Consider the following 14231-nt stretch of genomic DNA (forward strand, 5'->3'; position numbering starts at 1 on the left):
GCCTTCTTCTATGTGAATGTTCATTCAAATGTTTTTAAGACCAGGTCCCAGGGACCAATGCCTGTTCTTAAAAAAATGTAAAGAAAACTTTTCATTTTTCTTTTTTAAACGCAATCCGTTTTCCTTTACGGAAAACAAGCTGCATTTAAAAAAAAATATTCCTTCATTTAAAAGCAATCACAGACATGGTTGTCTACTGACCCCAGCAGGCCACCATCCCTGTGATTTTTGAGATTCCTAATGGGTCGCACATTGCGACCTGCCTCATTAATATCAATGAGGTAGGTTGATTTGCGACCCTTTAGGAAACGCTAAATGAAACTCATGGAGAATCGCAATTAGGTAATTGCTGGTTGAAATTATGCTACATGTGGCCCTATATGTTAAGAGTGATTTCTCTGGAGAAACACAAACTCAGAATTTAAAATGTAACAGTGGTTGGGGCTTTATATATCAATGAGAAGTTTTTTACTACTGAAAGGAACCCTTTTTAGCAACCTTACAATAACAAAAGTTTGAGAAAAAAATAAGGTTCTAAGCTTATGCCTTGCAGTTTGCATGCATATCTTTGATAATAGTACATAGCTCACTGTGCTATATTATGAGGATTGTAGCTTACGAACTGCAAGTACCAAAACATTCTCTGTGAGAAAAGCAGCAGCCTACTGAGCTATCACCATAAAATTCAAATCTGTGATCTGCTTGTTACACAATTGCAGCAGGCTCATTAACCCTTCTGTGCTACTTAATAAGCCAAAACCACGACTAGACAAAAAACAGCTCTATCCAGCAAGTATATTTTTCACCAGAGTTAGCCTTCTGTTTTTATTGTGCCTTGAAAAATTTGGGGCACACAAAGATCTTCGGAGGCAGCTTTGTCTCCCCTGTCCTCTGACCTGTCTTAAAGAGGCAGATACTCTGTATGTGGAAACTGGAAGTGCAGCAGGAAAAGTGTGAACATATTTTAAGCCTCCAAGAGCTCCTCACTTTCCAATGAAAGTAATTTATTTTTTTTCCATTCACCTCTGCCACTAATGATGGGCCCCTGGCCGGCCTCTGTAGCTTTTTGTTTCTCGTCAGCTGGATCTTTAGAGGGCCCCCCTTCCCTTTAAGGTGCAGCCCCCCCCCCCGCAAAGCAGGGGCTGTGGGGCCTCAGTTACGCCCCTGGGCCAATGTTGTCAGGCCCCACTGCTTTAAGTTAGATTCTTCGAAAGCTGCAGTTATTTCAAGAAGGGTAATTTCTTTGCATAGTCTTTCAACATCCCATTCTTCTGGTATCCTATCAATAGAGATGAATTTGGGGGTTTTCTTGTTCTCTTTGTCTATATTATCTTTGTAGTATTGAAAGATATCATTAGCACTGATTTGGATCTGCACCATCAGTGATTATCCTGCCAATTTTCTTCCTGTCTTTCTTGAACATTGCCTGATATTCCTTGTAGCTGCCCTTTGCTTTTGGATATCTTTTCTTATGCATTCAATTGAGCTTTACATTTTTCTGATGCGCCTCTTCAGCAGTATTCATAGGCTCATTACTGGGTTCACTTGTATGTTTATTGTGATTGACTGGTGTTGGACTTATATCGCTGGTGTTTTCTGAAATATAGGTCACACTTTCATCCATCAGGTCCATAGCAGCATCGTGATGCTTTGGATTTTAGAAATATTTTCAGAACTTCTGAAATTCTGTCATTCAGACAATCAAAGTTTCTGATTTTTGGCTCGCACTTTCTGGTGATACAGTCTCTACGCCTTTCTCTTATTGTTTCCACTGGTACTTCAGGTTCATTGTTCAGGATTGTCAGATGCTTGCAGTACATCCTTTGCTGTTTTTCTACTTTTATCTCTTCTGTCCCTACTTTTTTCTGCAATTTGTTTCCTGTTTTATTACTAAAATACGGAACAAGGAGCACATTAATATTTCTTTTGTTTTTGTATACTTTTTCCAATTCCGTGGCAGCAGTAGTTCTTCTTGTGACCACAATTTGGATGGTTTGCTGCTTGCTAAAGCTGCGAGTCTAGCATCATTTTGCGTTTTTGGATGGGCACGGCGAGCATGTTGTGACACTCAAATTTTTGTTCCTAATCTGAGGTCACAAAATCTATAGAGAAATTGTAGCTCTCCTTTTTTTTGTTCTTCCTTTGCATTTTGCATAGTGGCATGCAATGTTGTGAAATTAGGCTTCTTTGTCACATTTTGAACAATATGTTTTCAGGTAAAATCCTCTATGTTTATTGGAGACATGCTTTTTTAAGCTCTCTGAAAGTTCCCTCTATGTCTCCAGATAGATCACAGTTATATTTGTCATTGGGATGTTTGCATGTAAGTGACTTTTTTGGTGAAATCACTTTTCTTGTTATTTTTTTTTTTTTTTTTTTTTTTTTTTAAACCTTTATTTTATATCAGTGACACAGCTATTCAGCCGACATCCCGGAGGTACGGCAGCTTTAGAGGTTCAACACATGCTTGCGTCCACATATCACTGACAGGAGAGCCAAAGGTTCTATTTTGCATAAACATAAATACAACCCTAAACACAAGCAAGGCGAAAGGTACTGTAAACACCAAGAGAGGTTCCCATCAGGGGGGACGAGCCCCATCACGTCCAACAGGCACTGATCTATAGTAAGGGAAAGGAGGGAAAGGCAGAGACTCTAGAAACAATCACATATCAGCGGGAAAGTCAAAGCCGGAAAAGGACTAAGGGGGAAAGTTGCTCCTCAGGCGGATCCGGGTCGGGGGGCAGGCATATGTCCCCTCTGTACTGGTTCCATGGCCCCCACACAGCATGCCATTTCCGAGGGCGCCCCCGAGCACAATACACTGTCTTCTCCCTAAACATGCTCCAGTCCATGTTTTCCATCCACGCTGTCAATGTGGGCGGCCTATTGGAGCCCCACAGCCGAGCGATATCGCGCTTGGCTACCATGTTCCCCAGGGTCACCCACTGAGTCTGTGCCGCGTTGTGGTCAGTAGGACTCCAGACATTCAGGAGACAACATCGCGCCTCAGGCTGCATAACAATTCCTGTCACCTCCCCCATCACCTCATGGACTTGCCTCCAGAACTCCATAATCGCACCGCATTCCCAAATAATATGGAGGAAGGTACCCACCATACCACAGCCTCTCTTACATAGGCCCTCCTCAGAAAAACCCATGTGAACCAACCTGGGCCCCGTCACGTAGACCCTATGGAGTATTTTATGCTGCACCAGCCGCAGGCGCGCGGGGACAGTGACCTCTTTGGGAGAAGAAACTGCGTACTGCCAATCCTCATCATCTAGTTCAAGGCCGTCCCTTATCCATTGGGCGCGCAACCCTAGGAGAAGATCCGCCCGAACATTGATAAGCTTCTTATAAATGAGCGAAATCGTGCTCTCTGGCATGTGACCATCCAGGATCCGATCCTCCAACGGGGAGGACTCGGGCACCTTCTCCCCCTCCACAAGGACTGACCGCAAGGTGTGGCGCACTTGTGCATATCGGAAGAACTCCGTGCTCCCCAGCTCGTATTCCTTCTGCAGCTCCTCGAACGACTTTATCTTACCCTTAACCAAAAGGTCTCCAACCCTGGATATGCCGATCAAATCCCATTTCTCGAACCCTTTTGTGCGCCAAAGCTTCCCCAGAATCTCGGAGTCGAACAGAGGGGTGGCAAGGGTAAGCTTACCCCTCCAGCCCAGCGAGTCCGTCGCCACCTTCCACACATGGACGGCCACTCTGGTGGGCCCCGTGAGGGTGAGGTCCGACGATTTCGAATACAACGCTCTGTGGTAATTACCCCCACGGAGCAACCAGCGATCCATGGCGAAGCCAGGGCTGAGCGCCGGACCATAGACACCATGGTTAATTGCGCTCAACTGGGTGGCCCAGTAATAACGTCGAATGTCTGGAAGCGCGATACCACCGTCGTACCATGGAAGCGTCAACTTAGCGACTGCGATACGCGGACGCCCGTCCCATAAGAGCGCGCGCTGGTGGCTTTCGATCTCACGGAAATAGCTGGCCGGGACCAGGTCAAGAGTATTCTGCAGGGCATAGAGGAAACAGGGAAGGGACATCACTTTAAACAGTGCAGCGCGGCCAAGGAGGGAGAGCGGCAATCGCCGCCAGCCCGCCACATCCCGCCGCAGGCGCACCAAGGGAGGGAGCAAGTTCTTCTCGTAGCGCAGGATGGGGTCGGTGGAAATATAGATCCCCAAATACAAAAAGCCCTGCTGGGCTATCTGGATTGAACAGTTACGCGGAACAGGCGGGACATCCCCACACAGGACGTACAAGTGTGACTTCCCCCAATTAATGACTAGGCCCGAGTTTCTACCGAAAGATGTCAAGACGTCACAAACCACTATCAGAGATTTCTTAGGCGAGGCAAGATATAACAGAATGTCATCAGCGTAGAGTGAAATACGGTCTTCGTGGTCAGGCGACCAGCGAAGCCCACGTATATCCGGGTGCCACCGTATCCACGCCGCCAACGGCTCAAGAGCAAGGGCAAACAGCAACGGCGACAGGGGGCAACCCTGCCGGGTGCCTCTCCCGAGCTCGAAAGGTGCCGACGCCCGCCCGTTCACCACGACGCTTGCAAGAGGCCCCTCATAGAGCAGCCTCACCCACCCCACGAATCCAGGCCCGAAGCCGAATTTGGCCAGCACCGCCCACAAGTATGCCCACTCTACCGCGTCAAAGGCCATCGTGGCGTCGAGGGACGCCACAATAGCCGGCTCTCGTATCGTACCCGTCCTGCCAATCACTCCGTGGAGGCGTCTAAGGTTTAGTGCAGTGTTACGGTGCGGGATAAAGCCCGACTGATCCGGGTGGATCAAGTCGCCAAATACCCGGACCAGGTGGTTCGCGAGAATCTTGGCAAGGATTTTCGGCTCGACGTTGAGGAGCGAGATCGGCCGATAGGAGCCACACCTATCCCGGGGCTTTCCGTCTTTATGTATTACCACGATCGTCGCCAGCCGTTGATCGAGCGGAAGAAACCCGTTCCTCCGCGCCTCCACGAACATGGCGGTCAAGTGAGGAGCAAACTTATCCGGACAAAGCTTGTACAGCTCTACCGGCAGACCATTTGGGCCCGAAGCCTTGCCGGAGCGCAACGCATGGATAGCACCTGCCACTTCGTCTACAGTGATATCACCATCGAGGTCCTCCCTATCAATGGCGGAAAGGCAGGGCAGAGCGATGTCACGCAGAAGACCACACGAGTCCTCAGTCGATCTATCCGAGACTGAGGCGTATACCGTACGAAAATAGTCTGAGAAACACCGGACTATACCGTCAGGATCAGTGACAACCTCTCCCCCATCCGTCAACAACTCCGGCACCACACGATTAACACGCTCCTTTTTGTCCAGCCATGCCAGCAATTTCCCGGCCTTATCTCCAACATCATACAACCGCCCCTGCTGCTCCCTGTGAAGGGTCTTGGCGGCATTTGTCACCAGATCCCTATACTCCAATTGCTTCAGGCTCAAATTGTGCAGCGTGGACGTCTCAACATCCCCTTCCAAGGCCGACTCTAAAGCCGCTATCTCGTCCTCCACTTGTATCACCTCGGCATCTCTCCGCCGCTTGGCGGCCACTACCAGGGACAAGGCTTCTCCTCTCAGTACAGCCTTAGAAGCCTCCCACAAGGACACCGCGGAGTCAACTGAGCCCTGGTTTTCTCGAAAGTAGTGATCAACTGTCTTCAGCAACGCGCTGCGCAGCTTGGGGTCCCGAAAGTACCAGGGGTTAACGGGAGCCACCCTGCCCCCCGCCACCCGGCCCATGTCCAGACGTGCCCACACCGGTGAATGATCTGATATGCCCCGTGCCATGTGCCTAACCTCAGTTACCAAAGAGGCGTGTGCCGCCAGAGTGAGCAGATAATCAATCCGGGAGAGACTCCCGTGGGCCCCGGAGTGGAAGGTGTATTGTCGCTGAGTGGGGTGCCGCAGCCTCCAACAATCTACCAAGCCAAAAGTATCAATAAAGTCGGGAAGCCACTTCTGAGCCCCCCCGGTGTCTCTGGGCGGGTGCCTATCTAGCATTCCAGACCCAACCGCATTGAAGTCCCCTCCCACCACCAGCATCCCTTCGGGGAGTTCCAACAAGGCCTTGCCCAGATCAGCAAACGTGGAGGCCTGCAAGGCAGGAGGAACATAAACAGAAACCAAAACCAACGTTCTGCCCTCCCACCTCCCCGACACGGCCACAAAGCGCCCCCTATCATCAGCAATGGTGGAGTCAACCTCAAATGGTAGGGAAGCTCTGACAAGTATGCCCGCACCCCTGGAGCCCGAGGAAAACCCTGAGTGAGCAATGAATTTATAGCCCTTTCTGTTAAGCGCATAACACATATTCCCTATAAGGTGGGTCTCCTGCAAGAGGACCACGTCTGGCAAGGTCCGTTTCAAAAATTGCAGGACTATCCCCCGTTTTATACGGTCCCCTAAGCCATTAACATTCCAGCTGAGTACGTTTAAGCCCCTATCCCCCATCCCTGAACACAAAGAGACCTCCCCCCCCCCAGAGAACCACAATCGGACAATTCTGACAGTCATTGCTACGCCTTGCAAGAAAAAACAACAACCCCAAACAACAACCCCAACATCCTGAAACCACCCCCCACCCTGCACCCCTGCGTCAGCTTACAAAGCCCCCCCAACTTGCAGTGTGCCTGTCGCCCTACCAAAAACAAATCTACAAAAAGCACCCCAAGGGAGGAAAGAGCCCCTATCTTCCCCCCGCCGCCCTCCCATTACTGCAATAAGGTGCGAGTCACTGTCCAGGGCTGAATCAAACAGGCCAGCACCGAGGGTATCACTTCTGTCCATCCCGGTCGCCTTCCACCCCATCCACGCTGTCCCGGCCGGGCTGTCGCCGAGGGAGTGCATCCAGCCAGTCCCCTGCCATGTCCGGCGATTCGAAGAAGAAAGTCCGATCCTCATATACCACACGCAGCTTAGCGGGAAAAAGCATGGCATACTTCAGGTCCATATCCCTAAGCCGCCGCTTCACCCCCAGGAAACTTTGCCTCTGTTTCTGCACCATCTGGGTGAAATCAGGGTAAAAGCTCACAGAGGCATTTTGAAAAGGCACCGGGCCTGTCACCCTCGATGCTTGCAGGATAGCGTCCCGATCTCGAAAGTGGAAGATCCGGGCAACAATCGGCCGCGGGGGGGCTCCCACCTTAGGTCGTCCGCCAGGCACTCGGTGAGCCCGCTCCACCGCGAAAAACTTGCCGAGGCCCTTCGGCGCAAGATGATTCACCACCAGGTCCTCGACGAGGAGGTCCACGGAGAGCTCCTCCGAAGTTTCTGGGACCCCAATAATGCGCACATTATTGCGCCGGGCCCGACCTTCAAAGTCCTCGAGCCGGCGAGCGGAGAGGTCATTCGCGGTTCGTAGCTTGCGGACCTCAGCCTGGAGTTCCGAGACATCGTCCGTGAGGCCAGTAGTCTTGAGGTCCAGGGACTTGACCCGTTCATTGGTTTTCCCCAGGTCTGCGCGAATCAAGTTGACATCGACCAAAATCATGTCCACCTTGTGCGCCAGGGTCTCGATCTGTCGCCCAATCGAAGATTGCATCCCATCTATCGCCCCCTTGATATCCTGCAATGATAACTCCGAGGCTGGGGATGAATCGGCCTTCTGTGCTTCCAGCGACTGTCCCGATCCACCAGGCGACTCCTTCTGCTGGGCATAGCGATCCATATTGTTGGATTGGATATAGCCTCCCCGCCTGGTAGTCTTAGACTTCGACCTGTCTGCCTCCGATTTGGTCGACATCTCGGACAGCAGGACGGTCAGTCGCAAGAGGACGTCCCTCACTCAGGTAGAGGAGACAGGTACGACTAGGTCTTCAACAGCCAGTCAGGACCGGGTGGAGGTCTTCCAGACAACAGAGGATCTGTATGACGCACTCCCAACCCGGAGCAAACAAAGGGCGAGAAAGCGAAAGTGAAAGTGCCACGGCATCCGTCCATCAGTTCACACCTCCCAAGGCCGCTGTTGTTCAATTAGTGGCCGGGCATCCTGCCAACGCAAGCCCCTGGCATCCTTCGGAGGTAGGCCGCAATCTTCTGCCGTGCACAACTTCGGTCCCCGGTGGGCGATCTTGGCCCGGACAACGTCAATCGCCCCAGCTGTGACTCATCTGCAGGATTCCGTGCATGAAAATCAGGATTTAGGACAGGATGAGTGCCGGAGGGCGCGAGGGTAGCGGGAGCTCAAGGCTCACGCGGCCATCTTGGTCAAGCGCTAAGCTCCTCCCACTTTTCTTGTTATTGAGTCTATCGTTGACCGAGTCGTGATGCAATAGTGTCACTCTTGGCTGAGGAAGCCACAAAGTCAATGGTTTAACTGAGGTCAATGGTTACTTCATCTACTGTTATTACGGAGGGTGAACAGGGTGACATATCATTATTTGAATCATTGTTATTTATTGTGTTGTTGGAATTGGGTGTTAAAATGACCAAATCTGTAAGGATTTTAACAATTTGTGGAAAAGATAGCACCTCCTTTCGCCATCTTATCGGGGTTGTTAATCGCCAGGAACTACCCATCTGCAATTGTGATTGGTAGCTTCGCCATTTCTCACTATTATGCTCACAGCCATGATATAACCTTGTTTGGTTTATCTCTATAGACTTCTCATAAGAGTATAGTGGTATAGAAACAATTACCAGCGGGACCACTTGGAGGTAAAGGCCACTATGACTGCTGTTTAGCCGCACTTTATTGTATTTGTTTACTTTTACATTCTGAGCACTGGGCAGCAATCACATTGCATCAACACCTACCTTGGGCCTTTGCAATGCTTTGTTTTAATTAAACAGTCGGATTCCCCTTCTCCGCACCTGTTCTAAGTAAGCTGCTAGGTGCCAACCGAGGCAGAACACCACCCCCAAGTCCCAGGGAGAAGCGACCACCGCAGCTCGGTGATCCACAGGAAGGGCCCGGCTGGCACCCAGAGTCACCACTTCCCTGGATGGCGGCGTCTCATACAGCCACAGCATGCCCACGCCCTAGCCCAACCTACTCAGACCTTAGAATCCTTATCCCAAAGTTATGGGTCTAACTTGCTAGCTTCCCTTACCTGCGTTGTGCCAACATTCCAGAGTCTATTCACCTTGGGGACCTGCTGCAGATATGGGTATGGTCCAGAACAAGATTTCCACCATCTACCGCGGACCATGCCACTTTGCATTGCTCGGGCCCCTCTCTCGGGATGAACCCATTCCAGGGCGCCCTGCTCTTAACAAAGAAAAGAGATCTCTCACCCGGGCTCCTGTCCAATTCTCTGGGATCATTAGCATTTTCGCACTGGATGCCGCAAGGGTACCCGTCTTATCCACTCCGGGTTTGGGCATCTGAACTTGACTCCCTTTTAATTGGCCAAGAGCAATGGAGATCATTGCCCGTCACTTCCGAATCGTACTCGCCAACCTCATAGGACCGACTGACCCATGTTCAACTGCTGTTCACATGGAACCCTTCTCTATTTCAGCATTCAAAGTTTTCATTTGATTACTTGCTACTACTACCAAGATCTGCACCAGCGGCAGCTGCACTCAGGCCGGGTATGGGCCAGACATGACAATGCCATCTATTTTCAGGGCTAGTTGATTCAGTAGGTGAGTTTTTACACATTCCTTAGTGAATTCAAACTTTCATGGCCACTGTCATGTGATCATATTAACCAATACCTTTTCTGGGTTCTGATGCACGTCGGCATCGGGCTCCTTAACCCAGCATTCAGTTCCTCCCTCAGCGCCAATTCTGTTTACCAAAAATGTCCTTCTAGGCACTCACATTAGGTGCCTAGCTCCATGCCAGCGAGCCAAGTTTCTTACCCATTTAAAGTTTGAGTATAGGTTGAGACTATTTTGGCCCCACGACCTCTAATCATTTGCTTTACAAGATAAAACTGGGGTTTCTGAGCACCAGCTATCCTGAGCGAAACTTCAGAGGGTACGAGCTAGTAGATGGTTTGAATAATCTGTCACCTCTCTACCCAGATTGGATGACCAATTTGCACGTCAGGACTGCTACGATCCTACACCTGTTAAGGCATAGTTCACCATCTTTCGGGTCCTATCACATACGCTCATGCTCCACCTGCAATGGAGCAAGCGAGACGGGCCAGAGGTGTGCCCTCCACTGCGGCTTGATGGGATCCCACCGCAGCCGGAACACATCAGGCCTCACCTTCATTGCACCACAGGGTTTCACTAGGCCCTCCGACTCGCGCACGGTAGACTCTTGGTCCTTGGGTTTCAAGAGGGGTCAGGTGGGTAACTGACTTTGCTGCAGACCCTTAGCACCAGATGAGGGCCTCCCCGCCTGGTGGCATGACATGGTCGGGTGCACTGAGCACAGTTTTCCCAGTCGACAGTAAAGTAGGAGCAGGGGGCCGCATTCCCCTTTGGTGCTCTGGCTGAGGCGGTTGCATGGAGGGTGGTCAAATCTTCCTAGGCCCCCTGGACACAGCAAAGCTGCTGCCACAGAGGCTATAACACTCTGCCGGAGTGGAGACACTCCCACCACCCTAAAGACTTCCCAGCCAACCCGAGCCCAGTCACAGTGCACTGCCATGGAGTAAATGTGCCCTGCAAGGGCTTGGTGTGCCCAGAGAGCAGGCTGAAGGGGGGGATCCACTATCCTGGGCGACTGACCTACCAACCGATTTGAATGCTCCAGGTGGACTGCACAGACCCCACCTGTTTTCCTCTTGATGGTTTCCCGCCCTCGTGAACTCACTCTATAGAGTGTTTTGTAACTTTCCTTTATGGTACTTGTTGACTATCAGTGTCTTGCACCCGTATTTAGCTTTAGATGGAGTTTACCACAAGCTTTGGGCTGCATTCCCAAGCAACCTGAGCCCAAGAAGACATGATCCTGGTGCTCTGGGGGCTGCTACTGGCCTACCATTGTCCAAGGAGTAAGCTTCAAGGAGTGAGCCTTGATCAGAAGGATTTGTGCCTCCTGAGCGACGCAAGGGAGTCGGTCATCTGTATGCCACATTTCCCATGCCGGATGGGGATTCAGCGCTGGGCTCTTCCGTCTTCACTCACCTTTACTGAGGAAATACTACTTAGTTTATTTTTCTCCTCTCAGTAATATACTTAAATTCAGCTAGGCAACACTTCTGATCTAAGGTCATAGTCAGATGTAGAAGAGTGGGGGGAGCCAAGAAGGGCCCCTGGGCTGCAGGAGCTGAGCTCACATCAGTGCACTCATTCCCAAATTGAAGATCGAAGCCTGTGGGGTCTGGGTTGGGAACCGGTACCCGCGCCTAAGCCACAGAAGTGGGTGCCAGAGGGGTTGCCCGTGGACAGCTGTGTGGCACCACAGACAGCCATGCGTGGCACACAGTCAGACACCCCGGGACACACGTGTGGCAAACTCGTTGTCCACCTGCACCCCCCTCCCCCACTGAGGTGGGAGGTGGAAAGCCAGGCACACCCGCAGCATACATCTGCAATGTGACTGGGGGGTGATCCTGCGATGGGCAGTCAGGGGTCTGACCTTGGGAGGGGATGAGGGGAGCAAAGTTACCTCACAAAGGCCCTGGTCATACCCAGGAAAGCCCAGGTGTGATTGACAATTAAGTGGCTCAAATCAAGTAGTAAAGTACTGATTCACATATTGCCATTTTGTTGCAGGGAGCATGCACTACAGATAACATTGTGTAGTATCCTTTTATAGCCAGCAGAACAAGAATATATGCTGTCGCAAGTCTTTATTAACTGATGAAGGGTTTATATACACCTACCACTCTCATGTAGAAAATCATTATGACCATTTCCTACCTAGAACAAGCCAAATGCAGTCCCAAATATATTAAACAGCCAATTAGTGCGCTTACTCCAACATGTAGAACACAGTTATACCCATTTCCTTTCAGTCATTAATACAATTCAGTGCCAGGAATATGTAACAGCAATGTATCACTGTCAGGGGGTAGAAATCCTCAGGAACAGTAGTCCACCTTCCGGCAGCTCTGACTCGGACTATAATACACAGAGGTAAAGGGTGGCCAGATAGGGGAAGGGAAATTAGGGTAGGTACACCAGGGAAGGAGAACTGTAACACAAGAAAACAACCAACCGAAGAAAAAGCTTGGAATGATGTAATAATCTGGCAAAGCACTATTCAATGTAATTTTCATTAAATAAAAATCATTTTGCAGCAATAACCCGTTAGAGCAATTTCTATGCTATTTCTTCTACTGAGAGATTCCTAGCAATAAGCAATGAACTCAATTATAAACAGTGTAGCTGCTGAATAGGTGTACCCAATTTAGGTAATAGATTAAGTTGTTAGAGAATTCATAATTGTGTACAGATATAGGGAAAGTATACATGTTCAAGAACACAAGAATAAGAATGATTAGATCTCAGTAATAAACATGAACATCATAGGAGTTTTGTCCCAATAACACACACCTTAATTAGCTGATAAAAGGTTGTTTTCACATATAAATACTGAAGGCAAGGTGAAGTCCCTTGAGTCCTCGCTTTTAGCGCTCCATTGTTCAACTCTCAGGTCTGCTGAGTGCGCACTGATAAATTTGTTGCATAGAGGAGGTCAGTATGTCAGATACCCGCTCAGAAATGCGCTGCCTTAAAGTTGCCAGTTCAACGAATACACGCTTGGAAATGAGCTGCCAGCAATGTAAGTCTGCCAAACACACGTTTTGGGACGTGACACCGCAGAAGTTGCCAGACCGCTAAATACAAGATTGGAAACACAGCGCATCAGATTACTGATAGTGTTCATCACAGCACCACTTTTGGGTAAGACAGGACTTGAGATTTGTCTTACCACCAAGGTAACGTTACCCGATGTGGTCATACCCTTCAGCTTTCCACTCTCTCGGGAACACCAGAATAGCATGCACCGACCATCATTTGTCATTTCTAAATACCTTTTAACAAATTCCTGCCAAATAGAATGCAATCTCACAAGATTGTACAGACTTATAAGCCTTGTAGCTACAGCAGCGGTCATCTTAACATGGGGTCTTTGTATAGACAAAAGAAGTTACAATACTTATGTGCTTCTATGCCAGCAGTTCCACCAATGGCGCCCTCCATATATGACTCTTTCCACAAAGAGTTCTCTTTTTCATTTTGCCAGTCGGGAGGGGCATAAGTACCAGAAATCTTGACGGTACTCCCCCCTCTAAGCCCATACCACGAGGAAGAAGCCTTACAAGTGGCCAAAAAGCACCAATGCAAGCAATACAATGTGCCATTTCTTAAGCCTGTCCACCATCACCATAATGGTATTGTCCCTTGTGTATGCTGGCAACCCAACCATAAAATCAACAGAAATATCATCCCACCTTCTGTCTGGAGTACTTAAGGGAAGGAGAAACCCTTATGGTCTGCAACAATCTGCCTTTGCTTGGGCACAAATATCACAGCTTCATACATACTAGTTTACATTGGCTATAAGCCCTGGCCACCGAAAGTGGCGTCATACAATTTCTTGTGTTTTAACTCTGCCTTGATGTCCAAGCATGGGGGCATCATGACACCATTTGATAGTTGAGACCTTTAAGTCATCATGGGTACACATAACTGTGAACCTTGAAAAGGTAACCCTTCATGAATCTTTCTACGGGGGTCATGTGATATCCATTTAGCTAGGTCCACTAAGAGAATGGCCATTTGAACGTCTTCTAGAAAACTGTAGACAGTATTAGCCCTTGTAATGTGCTGAGGGGGAATGATATGAGACAGAATATCTACTTTCTGTGAACTTTGATCTTTGAGGCATCTAGACAAAGAGTCACCCTTTCTGTTTTCGGGTCCTGGGCTAAAGGTTACCACAAAATCAAAATCTGAGAACATAGTGACCACCGTAGTTGGCAGGGAGTCAAGGCCTTAGCGAATTCATTAGAGGCATCTGTTTCCACCACAAATGGTATTTTTACATCTGGGTGAGTCAAAACTAATGCAGAGATAAAAGCGTCTTTAAGGGTAAAAAAAAGTCTCTCTCGCTTTGTGGGGTCCACTTAAAGATGGTATTTTTACGCAATAACCTGGTAAAAGGGGTTGTTACTACTGTAGAGAACTGAGGTATAAAATGGTGATAGAAATTAAACCTTGCAGAGTGATAACGAATCCCAAAATATCCACTTTTGTAACATGGAATTTACACTTTGGAAGTTTGCAGTAAAAGTTGTGTTATCTCAATGTTCCTAAAATGGTTCTGAAATGTTG

The 14231-nt window shown here is 49.2% G+C and overlaps 1 pseudogene; it reads right to left on the bottom strand.

The window, feature by feature from the left end:
* Positions 1 to 9110: 9110 nt before the first annotated feature.
* Positions 9111 to 11137, bottom strand: LOC146822983 (28S ribosomal RNA; annotated as a pseudogene).
* Between the last annotated feature and the right edge of the window lie 3094 nt (positions 11138 to 14231).

Source organism: Triturus cristatus, chromosome 5_2 (assembly GCF_964204655.1).
Source record: "Triturus cristatus chromosome 5_2, aTriCri1.1, whole genome shotgun sequence".
Taxonomy (NCBI): domain Eukaryota; kingdom Metazoa; phylum Chordata; class Amphibia; order Caudata; family Salamandridae; genus Triturus; species Triturus cristatus.